The sequence below is a fragment of the Grammomys surdaster genome, unplaced genomic scaffold (assembly GCF_004785775.1).
Source record: "Grammomys surdaster isolate TR1022 unplaced genomic scaffold, NIH_TR_1.0 63, whole genome shotgun sequence".
NCBI classification, from domain to species: domain Eukaryota; kingdom Metazoa; phylum Chordata; class Mammalia; order Rodentia; family Muridae; genus Grammomys; species Grammomys surdaster.
Genome location: NW_021604565.1, coordinates 18,708,597 through 18,731,580, shown reverse-complemented (window position 1 = coordinate 18,731,580; position 22,984 = coordinate 18,708,597). Strand labels below are relative to the sequence as shown.

General features: G+C 38.2%; 1 pseudogene; it reads right to left on the bottom strand.

The window, feature by feature from the left end:
• Positions 1-10,261: 10,261 nt before the first annotated feature.
• LOC114620981 lies at positions 10,262-21,788 on the bottom strand (annotated as a pseudogene).
• Positions 21,789-22,984: the final 1,196 nt, after the last annotated feature.

Below are 22,984 nucleotides of genomic sequence, written 5' to 3'. Positions count from 1 at the left end.
ATTACTTAACCTCCATCTAACTAGATTTCTTCACCTGAGTGGTCTGGAAACAGGACATTCAGCATGTCTGACATTTAAGTTTCCTCGGCCTGTCTCGCATATTAATCTTTAAACAACTAATGCCTTAATGTCTCAAGCTTTAAACTCCCGTGATCTCTCTTACATATTTTCATCCTCACCTATCATGAGACATGAGGACTGACAGCTGAGAATTTCTGTTTTTTTAATTAATCATTACATTTGTTTACATCTCAAATGATATCTCACTTCACAGTTACCCTTCCACAATGCCCCCATCCCACATCCACCTGCCTTTGCCTGTATGAGGGTACTTCCCCACCTACCCTCCCTCTCCCACCTCACCATTCCAGCATCCCCCTATGCTGAGGTATCAAATCTCTCCGGGACCAAGGGCCTCCCCTACCATTGATGTCATACAGTGACATCCTCTGCTACATATGTACCTGGAGCCATGGATCCCACCAGGTACACTCCTTGGTTAGTGGTCTAGTCTCTGGAAGAACTGCATGGTCAGGACAGTTTATGTTGTTCTTCCAATGGGTTTCAATCCCCATCTGCTCCTCCATTCCTTTTGCCAGCTCCCTTACCAGGTTCCCTGAGCTCAGTCTGATGGTTGGCTCCAAACATCTACATCTGCATTGGTCAGTTGCTGGCCAAACTTCCCAAGGAACTGCCACACCAGGTTCCTGTCAGCAAGTGCCTCTTGATCACAGAAATAGTGTCCCGTTTGATGTCTGCAGACATGATGGATCCCCAGGTGGAAGGAGAAGAAATAAGGGGGCAGTATTAGGAACTAGAGGGGATGTAATAGAGGTACATAGGGTCAGGAAATTGAACAAAAATATATAGCAGGGGGCATGAGAAACTGGGACGAGCCACTGGAGGGTCTCAGACATCAGGGAAACAGGAGATTCCCAGGACCCAATAGGGATGACTTTAGCTGAAATGCATGAGAAGGGAGAGATAGAACCTGTAGAGACCACCTCTAGTAGATAGGCACGGCCCGAGCTGAGTAATGGGGCTATTCACCCATCTCAAAGTTTTTAACCTAGAGTTAATTTTATAACCAGCCACTTTGTTGAAGTTGTTTATCAGCTGTAGGAGCTCTCTGGTCCAATTTATGGGGTGGCTTATGTATACTATCATAGGATTTACAAATAGTGATATCTTGACTTCTTCCTTCCCTATTTGTATTGATCTCCTTTTGTTGTCCAAGTGCTCTGGCTAGAACTTCGTGTACTATATTGAACAGACAGGGAGAGCGTGGGCAACCTGGTCTTGTTCCTGATTTCAGTGTGATTGCTTTGAGTTTCTCTCCATTTAGTTTGATGTTGGCTTTTGTTTTGTTGTGTATTGCTTTTGTTATATTTAGGTGTGGACCTTGAATTCCTGATCTCCCCAATACTTTTAACATGAATGGGAGTTATATTTTTTCAAAGGCTAATTGTCTCTTTCCTGGGTTCATCTTCCCTTCTTCATCTTTAATAATATCCTCTCTCATATAGTTTATGTATGATAGCCAGCTCAGACTCAATTGAAAGAGGAAATGCCCAGATCAGTTCCTGTTGGCATGTCTTGATTGTAAGTTGATGTTGGAGGACCCAACCCATTGTGGACAGTATCATCCACCAAGCAGAAGTCTTGGCTGTAAGGAAGTAATATGGAACTGTAAGCAACATTCCTCCATGGCTACTGCTTTAAGTTCTTGCTTGCATTCATGCCCTGATGGATGGATCAATCATCATATCTCTCTATGATGGATTATAACCTATAAAGTGAAATAAAACCTTTATTCTCCTAAGTTGCTGTCATCATAGTATTCATCACAGCAACAAACTGAAACTAGAACAACAGCTTAGTTTTCACAAGCCTTAGCCCTAAACATTCACTTTCTTGTCTAAAAACTAATACAGCCCTATACTAGTCAGAGAATAATATTCTGGCTCCAATCCTGTTACTCTCTGATGGTCTGCCTCCAAACATTTTTATCATGCTGTTTCTCACAACTCCCTTGTTCCATAACACAGAACTTTGAAATTCTGTACTCACTGGTCTTTTTATTGGAATATTATCTCTTCAACCTAGAATTCTCTATGCCTCGCCAGTTCTTCCATGTAAGCATGACCAGATTCTACCATTCTTCAGGGATTGGCTCAGATTCCAATTTTGTTGTGTAATAATTTTTAGCCTTTCATCTGGAAGTAATCATTTTTTAAAGAAATCCTAGATCATTTTTCTTTATATCATCTTTGACACTGATCACTTTTCGCTTTGTACTCTTATAATTATCTTTGTTCAGATTCAACAAATAGTTAAGCATCCACATACACTAGGTGCAGTAGTAGGTATTGTAGATTAAAAAGATTGTAATATTCTATGTTCAGATCCTCAAGGAGTCTCCAATGGTGAATATAGATTTACTTATCTTCACAGAAAAGTAAACAAAGCACGTGAATAGAATATAGTTGTTTTCCATGGGATATTAAAAAGTTGCAAAAACTTAGTTAATAAAAAAGATGATAATAATGGAAATACTTTCAGGAAAACAAAAAAGGCAATATCAGTGTCAATTCATTACTACATGCAGAAATTCTCAAAATGTATGTGCATATAGTCTAGTCTATACTAAGACTGTCTAGTTTAGAAATATTCTATTCTTTCCTTTTCTCTTCCTGAAGGACTAAAGCAATTGGAAATTAAATGTAGAAGAAAACTCTGTTTTTAGAAGTGATTTTAAATATCTCCTAATGAGGGTAAATTTTTTAAAAGCACCGCTAAGTTCATGCTGAGTAATAAAGAAGTATTTGTTTGTTAAATGTTGAAAGTGGCTGCTACAATGAAACATGTGGTATATATGCTTTGGTTTGAGTACATTCCTTCTAAAATGTAGAGTTTAGACACATTGTTAGGCATAGAAGGTAAAAGATATCAAGGCATAAAAGGTAGTTTTATACAATATTCAGCCCACTTTTTGTTTCTCTTACCTTTTCTTATTGGAATTAGTTTTTTTCCTACATAATAAATTCTAATCATGCTTTTCCTTCCCTCTACTCCTTCCAATTCCTCCCCACCTCTCCTCTTATATAGTTCCATAAATTTCTGTCCATAGTTAGAAAAATGACAGCCACCTAAGGGATAATAATTATAAGATAGAATAGAATAAGATGAAACAACAAAAAACAAAACACATTAGAGTTGAACAAAACAAACACATAGAAAGAAGAGAGACTAAGAAAAGGCACAAGAAATAGAGATTCAGACACCCACCATTCACACACTCAGGAATCTCATAAAAACATAAAACTAGAAGTTGTAATAGATATGCAAAACCTGTAGGGTAACAAAACTTAAATAAATAAGTAAAATTAAAACAAAAACAAAAGTAAAAAAGTTAGAACTAAAAAAAAAAAAAGAAAGAAAAAAAGAAAAGAAGAAAATGATATATGCCCAAATGGTATAACTGGGTCTTCAGATAGATCTATTTCCAATTTTATGAGGAAATTTCAGATTGATTTCCAGAGTGGTTATACCAGTTTACAATCCCACCAGCAATGGAGAAGTGTTCGTTCCTCTTTCTCCACATTCTCTCCAACAGGTGCTGTCACCTGAGTTTTTGATCTTAGCCATTCTGAATGGCATAAGGTGGAATCTCAGGATCGTTTTGATTTGTGTTTCCCTGATGACTAAGAACTTTGGACTCTTTAAGTGCTTCTCAGCCATTTGAGATTCCTCTTTTGAGAATTCTCTGTTTAGCTCTATACCCCCATTGTTTGATTTGGTTGTTTCGATTTTTGAAGGTTAGTTTTTGAGTTCTTTATATATTTTGACTATTAGCCTTCTATCTGAAGTGAGGTTAGTGAAGATTTTTTCCCAATCTGTAGGTTGCTGATTTGTCTGGTTTACTATGTCCTTTACCTTACAGAAGCTTTTCAGTTTCATGAAGACCCATTTATCAGTTCTTGATTTTAGAGCCTGAGTCATTGGAGTTCTGTTTAGGAAATCCCCACAACCACCACTCCCTCTGTGCAAATGAGCTCAAGACAATTTCCCACTTTCTCTTCTATTAGATTCAGTGTATCCAGTTTTATGTTGAGGTCCTTGATCCACTTGGACTTGAGCTTTGTGCAAAGTGATAAATATGGATCTATTTTCATTTTCTACATACCAACTCCCTGTCAGACTGTGGGACTGTGTAAGCGTATCTTAGTTCAGGGTTGGGCATGGGCCTGGAACCCCGAGACTCCAAGGGAGAAACGGCAGGTGTTCAGCCACGTCCCCAGAACCCAGAGTCCTGACATGCAGTCTTGTCTCCATAGACCTACATTGTTCAGTCACATAGGCCATTACAGCCCCTCCCAAAGTGCACAGGTAGAGTGTCTACAGGCTTCAGGCCCTAGGGATTTACATACTAATGAAGGCCAGAGGGTGGAGCAAATTAAGGATTCTTCCCAGAACCTCCCCATTTCTTCCTCTCTATTTAACTCAGGTCTGCCCTGAGTTTCAGAGGGGTACATCCAGATCCATCCAACATCCACCATGAGAATAAAACCTGTTAGAACAAAAGACTCTCTCATGTCATTGGGTCCTGATGTTGCCAAAGCTTCCAGCCTGGAACCTCAGACTTTTCTCCTGTATGTGGGACCCACCGCATGGAAAGTCTCCGGGACCACCACTGCAGCTTTTTTTTCCCCACATCAGACCAGCACCATTTATTGAAGATGCTTTCTTTTGTCCATTGTGTAATTTTGGCTTCTTTTTCAAAGATCAAGGGTCCATAAGTGTCTGGTTTTATTTCTGGGTCTTTAATTCTACTCCATCCATCAGTATATCTGCTCTGTACCAATACCAATACCACTCTTGGGAATACACCCTAAAGATGCCCTACCATGCCACAGGGGCACGTGCTTCACTATTTCATAGCTATTTATGATAGCCAGAAGCTGGAAACAATCCAGATGTTCCACAATGGAAGAATGAATACAGAAAATGTGCTTGATTTACACCGTGGAATCTACTCAGGTATTAAAAATGGGGACATCATGAGTTTTGCAGACAAATGGAAGGAGCTAGAAAATATCATCCTGAGTGAGATAACTCAGACCAAAAATAACATGAATGATATGTACTCAGTAATAAGTGGATTTTAGAAAACAAAAACCTGACAAGAATAAAAAGAAAAAAGAAAAGAATGCCTGGGATACAATCCATAGAACTCAGGAAGGTTAACAAGCCAAAGGCCCAAGTGAGGATGCTTCAATCCTACTTGGTAGGGAAAAGAAAGCAATCACAGGGGGCAGAGGGAGGGAGGAAGGAGGGACATGGGTGGGAGAGGGAAAAGAGGAACATGATTAGGTATTGGTATGTTGGAGGGAACAGGAGTGAACCCCTGAAAGCTAGTAGAATGAATGGAAATAGGCAACCTCAGGAGGTAGGAGGTGAGATGACCCTCTCGAATGCACCAGAGACCTGGGAGGTAGGGACCTTAGATGGAATACCTAACAGTGGAGAGAGGGAACTTGTGAGTCCACCTCCAGTAGAAAGGCCATCAAGTGGAGGGATGAGGTTGTCATCCCACAGTCAGAAACTCTGACTCAGAATTGTCCCTGTCTAAAAGAACTGCAGGGACAAAAATGGAGAAGAAACTGAGGAAAAGGAGTTCCAGTGACTGGTCCAACTTGGGATCCATCTCAAGGGGAGATTCCAAGGCCTGATACTATTACTGATGCTATGATGTGCTTACAGACAGGAGCCTAGCATGACTGCCCTCTGAGAGGCCCAACAAGAAGCTCAAAGAGTCAGATGCAGATACTTATACTCAACCAATGGTCAGAAGTCGGCAACCCCTGTACTTGAATTAGAGAAAGACTGGAAGAAATTGTGGATTGACCCCATTGGAAGACTGGCAGTCTCCAACTAATCTGGACCATTGAGATTTCTCAGAAACTGGGCCATCAACTAGGCAATATACAAGCATATTCTGTCTAGCTGGTCCGAGGTCCCGGACACATACAGCAGGGGACTGATGGTCTGGCCTCAATGAGGGAAGAGGCATCTAACTCTCATGAGACTTGAGGCCTCAGAGAGTGTGGAGGCCGAGTGGGATTGGGAGGTGGGACATCCTCTTGGAGATGGGGGAGGAGGAACTGTGGAAGGGAAGACTGGGATGGGAATGACAACTAGATTGTAAAAAAGATTAATGATAATGTTTTATAAATAGAATCAGGCTATAGACAGGCATGGGAGATATTTTCTTAGTAATGATTGGTAAGAGGGCATAGGGCCCCTCATAATTGATGTTTTGGGGTGAAATAAGACAGAGAACTGAGTAAGTCAGGATGAACCTTCTAGTAAACAACAATCAGTCCTCCACGGCCTATTCTTGTTCCTATTCTTCTCCAGGTTTCTATCAATGATAGGTTTATAACTGTAAGGTGAATAAAGCCTTTTTGGTCAAGTTAAAAAAAATTAACCATAACATATTTAATTTGGTGTTTTGGTGTGTAATTACGTACACACACACTCGCATGCACGCGCACACACACACACAAGTTTTTCCATCAGGCTTGACAATGTTCCATCCAGTTAACAAAGACTGTCTATGAAAAACCCAACATCAGGCATGAAAAGTCTTCCATGAGTTGTTGCTGAGAATTGTCCAAAAGACTTTTAAAACGTAGGCTACAGATATTGCTATTGTTATTATTACTGCTACTGCTGCTTCTGATATTGACATTGATACTGATACTGATATTTTTTTCTCAGTGATGGATTGCTGAAGATATCATGTATTTTAGACACAGATGTGGTCCCTGAGCTGGAATTGACCTGAAATATTCATCTTTGAGGACTAAAGTTCATGATACAGAAGGGTGCATTACAAATATTCTTTACAACAATTTGGGAGTCTCTGTTTCTCCTATTATTTGGCGATTTTCTTTGGGTCACCTTCATTCATATCTATAATTTAGGAAGCTTCTATTGATGAATTAGTTTCCATATGACCCCTCAAGTGGTCCTTAGTTTTAGCCATCCTTCCCCAAATTTCCTGTCTTGTGTCTCTCTTCCCTCCCCTTGCCCACTTGATCCTTCTGTTCCAGCTGCCTATATCCATCTATCACTATCTATACTACCTACTTACCATTCTTAGTGAGATCTGCTCTTCTTCCCATCCAGTTCTTTACCCAATATCTGTGGTTCTATAGCTCCACATATATGAGAGTAGGCACACCATATTTATCATTGTTGGCCTGGGTTACCTCATTCAGAATGATTTTCTCTAATTTCACCCTTTACCTGCAAATTTCATTATTTTATTTTTTCCTTTCTAATTATCTACTTAGTCACTTTACACCAAATCACCACCTCCCTTTCTCCCAGTCCTCCCCTCACATGGCTCCTTCCCCAACCCCTCCCATTCACCTCTAGGAAGTGGAAGATCCTGCCCTGGGTATCAACTCACCTGGCACCTCAAGTCACTGCAGGACTAGGCACATTCTCTCCCGCTGAGGCCAGACAAGACAGCCCAGTTAGGGGAACAGGATCCACAGGCAGAAAACAGGATAAAACAGGGCTCATAAGAAGACCAAAATGAAAATTTGCTACATTTGTGCAGTGAGGGGAGTGTAGGTCCAGCTTGTGCTTGCTATTTCATTGGTGAACTCATTTGTTTTAATGAGCCACTGAACGGAGCCTCTCAGAGAACAGTTACACTAGGCTTCTGTTGGTGAATTTAGGCTAACAGATAGAAACATAGCCTGAGGCTCCAAAGGTAGGTGTCAGCATGCTCTTGGGATTTACTTCTGTGGCTACACACCTGGATTCCTTGAAGACCACTGTGAACTCAACTTTGATGAATGTGCCAGTTGCCCGTGTCTCCATGGATGTGTGGATGGAGAAAACAACTACCACTGTGTCTGCATGGGTAGTGGGTTCACAGAGTGTGGGACACATTCTGAGTCTTCAATGCTTCATTATTAGTCAAAGCCATGTCACAGGCCATCTATCAATGTATATGTAGTTGGTAAAATCTTTTTTTCCATTCTATAGCCAGCCACTTTATCCAGGTAATTGGGACTTTTGCCATTCTAGTGATGCCATCTAGGATCTCATAGACAGCGGTCAGTTAGTAACTGCAAAGGTCTCTCTTGTTAGAGGCTAACATAGCTGGCAAATTTTTATTACTACAGATAGTAATTCTTCTGATAAGCTGAGCAAAGGAAATTGTGACCCTTCAGGAAAGAATGCAAGTCATCAATATTAACAGGGGTTTGGGATAAGTTGATTGAATCTTTATGGACAACTTTGATGGTTCCTTGACTTCAGTGGAAGAAGGAACTGCAGATATGGTAGAAGCAGCAAAAAAAAAAAAAAAAACAGAATTGGGCCGGGCGGTGGTGGCACACACCTTTAATCCCAGCACTTGGGAGGCAGAGGCAGGCGGATTTCTGAGTTCGAGGCCAGCCTGGTCTACAGAGTGAGTTCCAGGACAGCCAGGGCTACACAGAGAAACCCTGTCTCGAAAAACCAAAAAACAAAAAGAAAACCAGAATTGGACTTAGAGATTTAATATTTGACTGAACTGCTGAAGTCTCAGAAACACTTCAAAGAATGAAGACTTGTTTTCTGGGGCTTGAGTGATGGCTCACAAAGAGTACATACTTCACTTGCAAAGGTCTTTGGGTAGGTTCACAACACCCACATTAGGCAACTCACACCAACTTCAGCTCCAGAAGAGTTGACACCTTCTACTGGCCCCCACCAGCTCCTGCACATGTATCCACAAACCTACTTATACACACACACACACACACACACAAACACACATTTAAACATATAGATGAACAGAGGTGGGACCCATTCCCGGTGAAGCTGCTATAATACTGGTGAAACAACAATAAGGGATTTAGAAAATTTATATAAGCTTAGTTGGTAAAGCAGCAAGTGGGGTTTGAGAGGATAGAATTCAGTTTTGAAGGAAGTTAAATAGAGTGTAAAATGCTGTCCTAAAGCCTCACATGTTATGGAGACATTTTGCAAACCAATGTGGCAAGCCTGTTAGTCATACCTGAAATATGGTAAATCTGTGCTATACCATAGAGCTCATCCCTCTGAGTGCATAGACTAACTGACCATGTTCTATTGCTTTTCTGTCCTCTACTTGATATTAATTTTAATTTTCTTTTAGCTGAGCTTAGTTTCTTCTTCTTTTTCTAGTTTCTTCAAATTTTACAATAGATTGTTTACTTAGGATCTTTATTCTCTTTGATATAGGTGTTTATTGCTGTACATAGCCAGCCAACTTAGACCTATTTTTTGTTGTATTCTAAAATTTTAATATGTTACATATGCATTCATGTACCTTAATTTTTTTCAATGTTTGCTCTGTATTTTTGCTTTCTCTCCTAGAAGTAAGTTTTGACATATTTGTGTGTTCCCTGAATTTCCTCTATTTTTAAGTTTCTAATTTCATAAAATGGTGTCCAGAAAAAAATCACTAGATACATTCCTATTTTGTATAAAATAAAATAAATAAAATAGGGTCTTCTGAAGTTGAGGGTGGCCTGGAACTCACTATGTAGCTAAGGCTGACCTTGAACTTTCATTCTTTTTCTCTCTAAATTCTGAAGCTTCAGTTGTGCACCACCACACACAGCTCATTTGCATTACATTTTAAAACTTGTTTTGAGGATTCACAGCACTTGTCCTGGTGTTGTTCTTTGTATGCTTGTCCAGATTATGTGTACTGCTACCACTGAATAGAATGTCCAGCAGCCACACATTTTTTCCTTATTATTCTCTCACAGTTGAAAACAGGGTGGTAAAGTCCTAGTATTTTATTGTATGGTTTTCCTTCATTTCTATTAATGTTTACTTTGTATGTTTATACATATCCCTTTCAATATTAACATAAGTTGATTTTTCTTTTTTTCCCTCATTAAACTTAGTTTGATGGGTCTCAAAATTCTGTGACAGATTTTTGGTCAAGTTGTTTCCATTAAAAAGTACTGATTTTAAAAACTAATAACTTAAAACTGCCACACACACACACACACACACACACACACACACACACACAAAAATTGGCCACAAAACATTCTTTCCTTCTGAAGGTTTTATGATGCATTGTTATCATTGACCAGTCCTTTACTATTAAACTTAAATGGCCAATTGAGACAAACAGTTCTGAGACCATTCTTCCACCACTGATTAAGACTGGGATGGTAGGTGTTAGGGATAATATTCATTTAGCCTTCTGAGCTTTCTGGGAAGATTTAATGACTTTGCCATCTCCAGCAGCCTTCTTGTCCAAAGCTTTGATGACACCTACAGCAACTGCCTGCCTCATGTCCTGAACAGCAAAACAACCAATTGGAGAATAGTCAGAGAAGCTATCTACATGCATGGGCTTGCCGTGGACCATATCAACAATGGCTACATTACCAGACTTCAAGAATTTGGGGCCATCTTCCAGCTTCTTACCAGAATGAAGATAGATCTTTTCTTTAAACTCAGCAAACTTGAGTGCTATGTGGGCTGTGTAACAATCCAGAAGAGGTGCATAGCCACTACTAATTTGGCCTGGATGGTTCAAGATAATCACCTGAGCAGTGAAGCCAGCTGCTTCCATTGGTGGGTCATTTTTGCTATCACCAGCACCATTACCACGACTAACATCTTTGATGGACACATTATTTACATTGAAGCCCACATTGTCCCTAGGAAGAGCTTCACTCAGAGCTTCATGGTGAACTTCAACAGACCTGACTTCAGTTGTTACATTGACTGGCGCAAAGGTAACCACCATGCTGGGTTTGAGAACACCAGTCTCCACTTGGCCCACGAGGACAGTGCCAATACTCCCAATTTTATAGACATCCTGGAGGGGCAGTTGCAGAGGCTTGTCAGTTGGACAAACTGGTGGCAGGATACAATCCAAAGCTTCCAGAAGCACGGTACCACTGGCACTGCCATCTTTGCAGGTAACTTTCCATCCCTTGAACCAAGGCATATTAGCACTTGGCTCCAACATGCTGTCACCAATCCAACCAGAAATTGGCACAAGTGCTACTGTGTCAGGATTATAGCCAATTTTCTTAATGTAGGTGCTGACTTCCTTAACGATTTCTTCATATCTCTTCAGACTGTATGGTGGCTTGGTGGAATCAGTTTTGTTGACACTGACAAGTGGCTGTTTCACACCCAGGGTGTAAGCCAGAAGAGCATGCTTATAGGTCTGCCTGTTCTTGGAAATACCAGCTTAAACTTCACCAACACCAGCAGCAACAATCAGAACAGCACAATCAGCTGGACATGTGCTTGTAACCATGTTTTTGATGAAGTCTCTGTGCCCTGGGACATCAATGAGAGTCACATAGTAGTTGCTGGTCTCAAACTTTCACAGGGAGATGTCAATAGTGATATAACAATCACACTCAGCTTTCAGCTTGTCCAAGATCCAGGCATATTTGGAGACTTTTCCCATCTCAGCAGCCTCCTTCTCAAATTATTCAGTGGTTCGTTTGTTCATTCCACCACATATGTAACTCAGGTGACCAACTGTGGTGGATTTGAGGGAATCTACATATCCAATTATGATGATGTTGACATCTTTCCCTTTCTCATTTTTGCTTTGAATTAGTGGTGGCTTTCACAACACCTGCAATCTGACAGCAAACCCATTGTGAATAAGCAAATTGTTCTTTCTTATGAGTGTATTTTCTTATATGAATCCTCCCTTTCTTATTTTATAGTGTATAAATATAGCTACTGTGCTCTTGTTTGATTTTTTATGTATGTAGCATATATTTATTTCTCTATTGTTTTAGCAACAGAACACAAAAATAAATTAAATGCCTCTGAAGTGTTCTGGAATCAAAGATTAGAAGCAGGTATTACAGAATTAGACTGGGTCCAGTGTTGAATACTGATGCATCAGCCTTTCATCCCTCCCCAAACTAGCTTCTGATATGTTAAGGGGATTTTTTTGTTTGGTTGGTTGATTGGTTGTTTCTGTTGTTGTTGTTGTTGTTGTTGTTCTTCTTCTTCTTCTTCTTCTTCTTCTTCTTCTTCTTCTTCTCCTTCTTCTTCTCCTCCTCCTCCTCCTCCTCCTCCTCCTCCTCCTCCTCCTCCTCCTTTTTCTTCTTCTTAACACAGAAACTCACAAGAGGACAATGTGTAGAGATTGAGAGACTTTGGGACACTCATGCCATAATGGGATGTCTCTATCACATCCCCTTCCTCAGTGTTCAGGGATATCTTAAAAATATAAGATCCTGTCTCATTCAATTCAAAATTTCCAAATGCAGTAGAAGTTAGTCTGCTACTCTCCAATTGTAACAAATACCAAAAGATTTTAAAATTTTCTTAAAAATCACAAAACCAGATGAAAGAAACTTAAACTTGGGGAAATTATGTCTGTGGATTCTTTTCCTCTAGAATCTTATAAAAGCCAATGCCATTTTTTCTGGCTTTTTGCTCTAATCTATTTAGCTCAAGAAGTGGCCATGTTTGAGAAGTACCATGGAGCTGCCTGATCCTACTCTAATAACTTGTTCTGCCTCTAGATATCCACTTCTATGTGTGTGTATCAGATAGACAAAAATTGAACAAAAAATTCTTGAAACAGAATGTGGCTCACTTAAAAGAAAATCCCAAGCCTATGAACACTCACAGACAGGGCCAAAATGTGATAGCTTGCTGCTGTTGAGTTATGCATTTCTTTTCGTTTGTATTGGTTGTTGGTTGTTAAAGAAATGGCAGCCACAACTATGAAGGAAATAAGACTTTTAAAGGATTACCATTGAGATGGAAGATCCCGCAATAGTTCAGTCCAGACAATACTATATTCTCTGCCAAAATTTAACTTAAAATTTTTTCAGTCATTCTTATCTCTTGGGAGCACTTAGAATTTTGAGAGCTGCATAAAAGACCTGTAGTTTCTGCAACCCAGTTTTATTTTAATTTGAGTCATGATGGACAGAAACAAAAGGCAATGGAGTTGTAATTAATATAATAAAAAGGGCTGAGAGAAAAATCATGGATTTTTAGCTAGCTAAGTCTTGAACAAGTGTTGGCAAGTATCTCTTGCTCTCTACAAGAGCTCTCCAGATGTAGGACATATGAGACAGCCCTTTGGTCAGAGGCAGAAAAGGAACTTTAAAAAAAATCATAATAGATTAATACTTAAATAGTTATCTCCCTCCAAACCATACAACTCCCCAAAATTAGGGGTTTTACGGATATCAAGAAACAAGATAATAAACTATTAAATGTTTCTATGTGGACACCTAAAATTCTGTAGCATAAATTGTACAGCATGGGAGATCATTCAAGATGGGATGAGTAGGCATTGGAAGAGTTGGTCAAAAGAGGAAAGGGTGGAAGTGTTATTCAACAATTTCAACTAATGTGGAAGTTCTCAAAAATAAAAACTTAAATGAAAAATCAAGTAGTATTTGCTAGAAAATTGTCTGATCAATGTATGTCTCTCACAGTAATACCCAAGTCCCTGATACTCTTAGGGTTTCTATTGCCATGAAGAGATTTGATGGCCACAGCAACTCTTATAAAGGATAACATTTAACTGAGGGCTGGCTTATACTTCAGAGGTTTAGTTTATTATCATTGTAGAGGAAAGCATGGTAACATGTGGGCAGACATAGTGCTTGAGAAACAGCTAAGAGTTCTACATCTGGACCTGAAGGCGGCTGGAACCTGGCTTGAGCATCTGAAACCTCAAAGCCCACCCCCTAGTGACATACTTCCTCCATAAGGTTATATCTGCTCTAACAAGGTCACACCTCCAATTATGTCACTCTCTATGAGCCTATGGGGGCCACTTTCATTCAGAGCACCTTTGGGTAGTGACTGCTGTTACATATGCATTTTCCTTTACATGCCTTTCCTAACCAGTGAACAGAGCCTCTAAATTGATATCTATGTAACTAATGGTGATACAAGACAAGGCATAAAGTCTATCCAGTTTCTAGATCACAGAGACTGAAAGGCAGCAATCACTTGGAAATTGTCTTATGTTCCTAAGCCTGGGATTGAACATTCATAGCAAGAATGTCTCAGCTAGGCTTTTCTATCCATATCTACCTGGAGCCATTGAGTTTGACAGAAGGTCTTATAGCTGGTTATACACAGGCCTGACCTTTTATTTGTAGGAATGTGGATTGGAGGACTTGGATTAGACAAGTAGTTGAACATTATTTTTATTTTATTTATTTACATTCCAGTCATTGTTCCCCTCTTGGTCCCTCCTCCCACAGTTCCTTATCCCATTCCTCCTCCCCTTTGCCTCTGAGAGGGTGCTCTCTCCACCAAGCCTCCTCCTTCCCTGAGTCCTCAACTTTCTCAAGGATAAAGAACTTCTTCTCTCACTGAGGCCAGACCAGGCAGACCTCTGCTATATATGTGCCAGAGGCCTCGGACCAGCCTCTGTATGCTTCTACTTGGTGGCTCAGTCTCTGGGAGCTTCCTCAGATTTGGGTGAGTTGAGACTGTTGGTCTTCCTATGGGGTTGCTCTCTCTTTCAGCTTCTTCAATCCTTCCTCTAATTTAACCATAGTGTTTCCTGAGTTCAGTCCTATAGTTGGGTATAAGTGTCTGTATCTGTATGTCTCTGTCTCTGTCATCTGCTGGCAGGGCCTCTCAGTGGACAGCTATGCCAGCCTCCCATCTGTAAGTACATCATAGCATCAGTAATAGTGTCAGGCCTTGATGACCACCTCCCACCCTAGGGTGAATCCCAAGTTGGGCCAGTCATTGAACAGCCTTGCCTTAAGTCTATTTTCCTTTTTGGTTCCTGCAATTCTTTTAGACAGGACCAATTCTGAGCCAGAAATTGAAGAGTTATGAATTAAAAGATTTGGCAGAGGAGATTTCCAGATAGCCTAGCATTGACTGTGTTGTGTGGCAAAAGGAGAAATGTGGCCAAAGAAGAAAAATTCTTTGTGTGTGTGTGCGTGTGTGTACATATGAATATACACACACACACACACACACACATATATATATATGTGTGTGTGTGTGTGTGTGTGTGTGTGTGTGTGTGTATACATATATGTATACACACACTCACAGAGCATTAATGTAAACAGATTAAACAAAAGCAAGGAGAAGGAATTTTAAAGAAGAATTTTTTTTGAATTTTGAAGTCTTTTATTTTTAATTTATTTTTTCTCAAATTGTAATTCATTCACACAGGGGTTATAAACACAGAAAGGCAGGATGTGGGGAAGGGAATGACACTGGAGTGTGGGTGATCGGGGGAATACAGATATCATCAGAACCAGGTATCGGCTGGGTGAAGGTTCAGGGGACAAGTCACTATGACTCAGCCTATGACTCGCTTGTCCTTATCTAAGTTAGTATTGTCTGCCCAGGCTACCTATTTACAAGGTCTATGACTACTCAGGCTTGTAAATTTCCACAAAAGCTGCCTGTTTACATTAGCTTATAGCCATCTGTTTCAATGTTTTTCCACTGAGACCCAAGACTTGGTGTTAGTATACGTGTATGACAGGCCTATTGCTGATTTTAGGCCTATGGCTGATTTTAGGCCTTAAAGAAGAAATTTTTAAAAAGTGAAAAATAATTAAAAACAAAACAAACAAAAAACAAAAAACCCTTAGGACAAAAATGGTATTGCTCACTTTCAATCCCAGGACTCAAGAGGCAGAGGCAGGCAGATGAGGGCAGCCTCATCTACCTAGCAAGTTCCAGGACAGCCAAATTTAGGCAGTGAAGGAAACCGTTAAAAACAGAAAGTTGGTGAAAATGTGATTGAACAAAGGGCCATGTTCCAGACCCAGCAAGCAGCAACACTTGAAAGCTTCAGATATGTGGTTCTGGCTTTACAGACAAACATACAAGAAAGAAGCTATGAAATCTTCCTCCATGATTAAGGAAGGCCTTTGAGTCCAGGTGTATACCAGGGATGTTACTGTGTGGAGGTCTAAAAAAGGCAGTGGCATTTAACTGTTAACGTGAAGCCCTGAATGTGTTAGAGACCTCACAATGTTAGAGATGCCAGAGCTGTGGGATACTTGATAACATAGAGTCGAAACAGCCCCAAAGAAAAAAGTGGTTTTGTTGTCATCAACAAAGTTGAAAGGAGTTGGCACTATGAGGAGTGCTTTGACATCAGTCATGGAGATGCAGAGCTTGGTGTTTGCCCAGCTGCGTTTTGTCTTGTTTTAGTATAGTACTTCCACTCTATGCTGTCTTTCCTCCCTTTTGGACTGATAATATATATTCTATGTCATTGTAAATTGGAAGTATATGATCTGCTTTTCTTTTTTTTTTAATTTTAGAGAGGTTACAAGTAAGTCACTGACATGAGTCTCTAAATAGACTTTGGACATTTTTTAAACAGGGTTAAGCCTATGGGAGCCAGGGAATAGAATGTGATGGTTTGAATGAAAATGTGGAATAGACTCATAGGGAGGGACATAATTAGAGATGTGACCTTGTTGAAGTAGGTATAGCCTTGCTGGAGGAATTGTGTCACTAGGGGTGGGCTTTGAGATCCCAGATGCTCAAGCCAGGTCTAGGGTCATTCTTCCTACTGCCTTTAGATCCAGATGCAAAACTCTTAGCTACTAATCCAGTACTATGTCTGTCTGCATGCCACAATGCTTCCACCATGAACCTCTGATCTCTAAGCCAGCCCTTAATAAATATTTTCCTTTATAAGGGTTGCCATGTTCGTGTAATCTATTCACAGCAATAAAGCCCTAACTAAAATACCAAGTCAGTGAGAATCACAGAAATTAAACTGAACATGGCAGGAAGAAAACCAAAATACACAGACATCAGCACATGTAGCCTCATTTTAAACCAACATAAGTATTTACCTCACTCAGGATGATATTTTATGGTTCTATCAATTTGCCTGAAAAATTCATGATGCTTTCATTTTTAATAGCTTAGTCTATGGTGTAAATGAACCATATTATCTGTATTCATTCTTCTATTGAGGAACATCTGGGTTGTTTCCAGCTTCTGGCTATTTCTGAGAAACCTCCAGATTGATTCTGAGAGTGGTTGTCGCAGTTTGCAATACCATCAGCAATTGAGGAGTGTTCCTATTTCTCCCCATCCTTGCCAGCATGTGCTGTCATTTGAGCTTTTTCTTTTTATCTTAGCCATTCTATTTGGTGTAATGTAGACTCTCAGGGTTGTTTTGATTTGCATTTCCCTAATGACTAATGATGTTGAACATTTCTTTAGGTGATTCTCAGCCATTAGTGATTTCTCAACTGAGAATTCTCTGTTTAGCTCTGTATCTTATTTTTAATTGGGTTATTTATTTTTCTGGAGTCTAACTTTTTGAGTTCTTTGTATATTCTGATATTAGCCCTCCATCAGATGTAAGTTTAGTAAAGATATTTTCCCAATCTGTAGTTTTCCCTTTTGTCTATTGAGAGTGGCTTTGCCTTACAACAGATTTCAGTTTCTTGAGGTCCCATTTGTCAACTGTTAATCTAGAGCCTGAGCCATTGGTGTTCTGTTCAGGAAATCTTCCTCTATGACAATGCGTTTGAAGCTATTTCCTACTTTCTCTTCTTTTAGATTCATGTATCTGGTTTTATGTGGAGGTTGTCGATCCACTTGGACTTGAGCTTTGTTCAAGGAGATAAGAATGGATGAATTTGCATTCTTCTACATGCTGACAGCCAGTTGAACCAGCACCATTTGTTGAAAATGCTGTCTTTTTTTCCCACTGGATTGTTTTACCTCCTTTGTCAAAGATCAAGTGGCCATATGTGTGTAGGTTCATTTCTGGGTCTTCAGTTTTGTTCCATTGATCTACGTGTCTATCTCTGCACCAATTCCATGAGGTTTTTATCACTATTGCTCTGTAGTACAGCTTGAGGTCAGGCATGGTGATTTCTCCCAGAAGTTCTTTTATTGTTGAGATTATCCTGGGCTTTTGTTATTTCATATGCAGTTGAGAATTGCTTTTTCTATTTCTGTGAAAAATTGAGTTGGAATTTTGATGGGGATTGCATTGAATCTGTAGATTGCATTTGGTAGGATGCCCATGTACTATGTTAATCCTACCTATCCATGAGCATGAGATATCTTTCCTTCTTCTGATATCTTCATCTATTTCTTTCTCCAGGGACTTGAACTTCTTGTCATACAGATCTTTCACTTGTTTGCTTATAGTTATACTAAGATATTCTATATTATTTGTGACTATTGTGAAGGGTGTTGTTTCCCTAATTTCTTTCTCAACCCATTTATCATTTATATAAAGGAAGAATACTGGTTTGTTTGAGTGAATTTTATATCCAGACACTTTGCTGAATATAACAGTTTTCTGGTAGAACTTTGGGGACTTCATATGTATACTACCACATCATCCACAAATAGTGATACCTTGACTTCTTCCTTTCCAACTTGTATCACATTAACTTCCTTTTGCTGTTTAATTGCTCAAACTAGAACTTTGAGTAGAATATTGAATAAATATAGAGAGGATGGGCAGTGTTGTCTTGATCCTGATTTTAGTGGGATTGCTTAAATTTTCTCTCCATTTAATTTGATGTTTGCTACTGGTTTGCTGTATGTTGCTTTTATTATGTTTAGGTATGTACCTTGAATTCCTGATCTCTCTAATAATTTTAACATGAAGTAGTGTTGTATTTTGTCAAAGGCTTTTTCAACATCTAATGAGATAATCATGAACTCTTTTTCACTGAGCATATTTATACACTGTAATACATTCTGTATTTCTGTATATCAAACCACACCTTCATCCCTGAGATGAAGACCATTTACTCATGGTAAATAATCATTTTGATGTATTCTTAGATTCAGTTTTCAAGAATTTTATTCAGTATTTTTGCATCAATATTCATAAATGCAATGAGTCTGAAGTTCTCTTTCTTTGTTGGGTCTTTGTGTGGTTTTGTAACTGTGGTTTCATAGAATGAATTAGGTAGTGTTCCTTCTCTTTCTATTTTTTTTTAGAATAGTTTAAGGAGTATTGGTAATAGCTTTTCTTTGACGGTCTGGTAGAATTCTGCACTAAAATCATCTAGACCAGGGCATTTTTGGTGGGAAACTTTTAATGACTGCTTCTACTGCCTTGGTGGTTATGGGATTGTTTAGATAGTTTACCTTTTCTTGATTTAACTTTGGTACATGGTATCTGTCTAGTAATCATACATTTTATCTAGATTTTCCAGTTTTGTTGAGTATAGGCTTTTGTAAAAGGATCTGATGACTTTTTGGATTTCATCATATTCTTTTGTTATGTCTCTCTTTTCATTTCTAATTTTGATAATTTGGATACTGTCTCTGTACTCTTTAATAGTTTGGCTAAGGGTTTATCTACCTTAATGATTTTATCAAAGAACCAGGTTTGGTTTTGTTAAATCTTTACATTGTTCTCTTTGTTTCTATTGGGTTATTTCAGCTCTGAGTTTGACTATTTCGTGTCCTCTACTCCTCTTGTGTGTATTTGCTTCTTCTTGTTCTAGCACTCTCAGGTTTGCTGTTAAGTTGCTAGTGTAGGATCTCTCCAATTTCTTTACCAGGGCACTTAGTGCTATGAATTTTCCTCTTAGCACTGCTTTCATTGTATCCTATAAATTTGGGTATGCTTTGCCTTCATTTTCATTAAATTCTAGAAAGTCTTTAATTTATTTTGTCTCTTCACTAACCAAGTTACTATTGAGTAGAGAGTTGCTCAGTTTCCATGTGTATGTGGGTTTTATGTTGTTTTTGTTGTTATGGAAGTCCAAACTTAGTCTTTGGTGATCTGAAAGAATGAATAGGATTATTTCAATCTTCTTGTATTTGTTGAGGCTTGTTTTATGTCTAATTAAATCGTCCATTTTGGAAAAGGTTCTATGAGGTGCTGAGAAGACCGGAAGCAAGATGTGGCTCCAGAAAAAAGGATAGGTCCCATGTCTGCTGGGCTCCATGGTGGGGGGCAGGGAACTAACCTGTAGTCCTGATTATGGTAGACCATCTGGGAGACAGACAAGATGTGGGGTGTGGGAGAGGGGCAGGTGCACGGAACCTGTCCCTGGTGCAGTTACAGAACAAAAGCCTAGGTGTCTATTATTAAAGTGGAAATTATATTAATATTATTGCCATTTTAAACTTGTAGGAATATGATATAAATTTAATCATATCCTCCAGTCATTCAAGATTATATATCTGCTGTTATCTCTGAGATTCTGATTAACCTAAATCTAGGTCAAGAAAACCATGGATCAGATGACCAGGTGACCATGTCTTATTTGCTCTGTGTAACTGAAGTTATTTGACTCACGGCAGTTGGTTAGTTTTGACTATATTAATTGTATATTCTCTCCCAGCTCTGAAACTCTGAAAACTTTCCTTCGTCCATTTACCTTGAAGAATCAAATGTATGCCATGGTGAGAGCATTGAGGTTAGAAGACAATTTTCAAGTGAGACAGTTCTCACTTTGAGCTTTATAAAAACCAGGGATTGCATGTCCTCAGTGCTTGGGCACCTTCACCCACTGAGTCACAATGATAGCCCATATTCACAGTGATTACTAATAAACTTCAAAATATCCTCAGTGAAAAGCAATGGGTGGTTATAACCTAATTCAAAATTCAAAAGATATATAAATCACTAACTATTGCATTCTTCTTGACATAAACCTAACCAAAAAAAATTTCATATTTATATTGTTAAACTAACAACCTAATTATGTAGAAAGAGATTCTTAAGTCAATTATACTATTTCTTTTATCAAATGTTTTATATAAGCTTCATTTTTTACATTATACATTTTACTTGTATGTGTTCTATCACAAAATCACATTAAAATAGATTAAATTGAAATACATATTGATTAGTAAAAATAGGCATATAACACCACCATAGACTGAGCAACAAATTACACTGATCATTTTATAATAAAATCTGTCTATTCAAAATGGACCAAATCCATATTAAAATACATTTTTTTTACAAAGAGAGAACACAAAGAAGATATCCAGGATATTTACTATATTTTACTAATGCTCAGAATTTGAAACTTCAAGGCCACTCCAAGCATATTCATCAACCTCTCTGTTATTGCCTTGTATGAACATGGAAGCACTAATTTGGAGGAAAAGAACAAAATCAAAATAAAGGTAAAATTCATATTGCTATTTAGTGTGAAACTTAGATTTGTTGACTTTCTTTAAATATTAGAAAAAATAGAAGAGTGTACTGAAAGTAGAAATGTTCACATAAGGCACACAACTACCGTGCCTGAGCTCATAAAAAATGTCTATTACACAATTTATTAGCAGGGAAAAGAATACTTAGGATATGAAATTCTCAGTTAAAAAGGTCTAATCCTGGCTCTGTGGTAAAAATATCTGCTATTAGTTGTCAAGCTGCCCATCACCAACATGGAATTCAAACAGAAGAGCAGCAATTACACATGGCTTGAGGCAAAATATCTATCCTAGGATTTCACTCTAATCACCCACATTTGTAGTTAGGAAATATCAACAATGGATGAAAAGGCCTTATAAAAGCTTTATCAAAGTACTGAAAATTTTGTGATTTTAATTTTATTTAGACCTGGATAGAATTGTAATATCTACCTAACATATTTTCTATTTTCAATATCCATTTATGTGTTGATCACATCGGAGTTACCTCCATTTCCTTGCTATTGTGAATGATGCAACAAACATGGTGGTCCAGTGCTCTCCATCGGGAGATATAGAATTCTTCGTATGTAATTTCTAGAGCAGTATACCTACGTCATATGGTAGCTCTGTTTCTAACTTTTAATAAAGCTGCTACACATTTTTACATATCAGGTATATTAATTACTCCATGTTTCTAATAGTCTTCTTCTGTATCCCTGGAAGTACTTTTTACTTTTTAAAAAAATAAATATAGCATTTTTATTAAATAATATAATATAGTATATATCATATAGTATATAGTATGCTGTATATAATACATCATATATCATATAGTTTGTTTTATGTTATGCTATATATTATAAATTATATATTTTATATGTCATATATTATATGTTATATGCTATATACTATACACTATATGTTATGCACTGTATACTATATACCATATATTATTCATTATGAATATGATTAGATAATACATTATATAATAACATCTATATAATTAACATATTAATAATTATTAATTGTATATTATAATATGGTAGTCATTCTTCCTGGGGTGATTTGGGATCTCAAAATACTTTTGACTTGCATTTTCTTGAGGATAAGAGTGTAAAACATGTTTAGAATTCTTATTACCCTTTTGTGTTTCTTTTGAGAATTGTCTGTACATTTCATTAGCCCACTTGTAAACAAGCATTTTCATATGTTTTGGATTTTTGTAGCTCTCCGTATATTCTAGATATTAATTCTCTGCCCGAGAACCTTGCCTACTGCAGAGTTTTTATCCTGCTTTATTTACTGGGTGCAGTCAACACTGAAACTAGACTAGTCAAAGAACTGCTCAGAAATGCTTACTATATAATTAAAATATTATGTACTAATTTCCATAAAGTCTTTTTTTTCCATGCTAAAGAGGATCCATTTTCCATAGCATGCCTTCTCATAAACTTCTTAAATACTCAACATGACAGATACTTCATTTCATTCATCTTATTGTTAAAAATGTACCACCATAAGAAATGCCACGTTTCGACTATCAAATGCATTTAAAGTATTTTTGAAATGGCTGGGGAAAATCAGAATTTCTTCTACCCTCAAAATTTAGTGTGCATGAATTGATACAGAACAAATTACTGACCAGGATTGGGGCAAATAGTCCACACTCAGGCAGAGCCAGGCATGGGGCAGTCAAAATACATTTGTTATGGTATTATACCTATCATGAAGCTGAACTTAATTATCAAATTAGGACATAAAGTCTTACAGATAATAAAATGTAATTTAAAAATGTATTTCTTTAGTCCTTAAA